Here is a 701-nt window from a genome sequence, read left to right as displayed (position 1 = left end):
TACTTTTTTTAAAAAAATTATTCAAATATGAAATAATTTTTTATTAAAAAAGATATTTTAAAAAAAATAAATTTGAGTATTTTTTTTTTAAAAGTTGATTCAAATTAATTCTAATATGTGAAGACAACGTATATGCAAAAAAGAACGATTGGGGTTGAGTCCATTTTTCTCAATCAAAATCAAACTTTAAGGTTGATAATAATTAAGTACTTGTTATTTACCCTAATATATATACTAGGGTTATATTAAGAATAATAACTACCGAGAGATTATATTAAAACCAAAGATATAATATGTCATATAGAGTGAGACAAATTCTTTCAAGAAGAAGAGCAAACTTCATTCTATTATTCTTGGAGCATCTGGTTTAATTTAATTTTTTATATACACTTAATTTTAAAATGTGACTTTATTTTAGACGTGTTTATAATTCATTTTGTGTGAAATTATTAATTTTAGAATTTTTGTGAAGATTTGATATAATATATTAATTGTGTTTAAAGTACATCAAAAATAACAAATAACAAATATAAAATCCCTTTAAAATAACATAATAACACACAAAATATTTTTTAAACATATCCAAAACCCCTTTAAATTTATATTCAAAATAAATATCATTAAACATTAAACTACACTCGCATTAAAAAAACTCTTCATTTAAAAAAAAATCTTTTAACTTTTTGTTTTTGATTTTCTTG

Source organism: Arachis ipaensis, chromosome B03 (genome assembly GCF_000816755.2).
Source record: "Arachis ipaensis cultivar K30076 chromosome B03, Araip1.1, whole genome shotgun sequence".
Taxonomy (NCBI): Eukaryota; Viridiplantae; Streptophyta; class Magnoliopsida; order Fabales; family Fabaceae; genus Arachis; species Arachis ipaensis.
Note: the sequence above shows the minus strand (reverse complement) of the source record.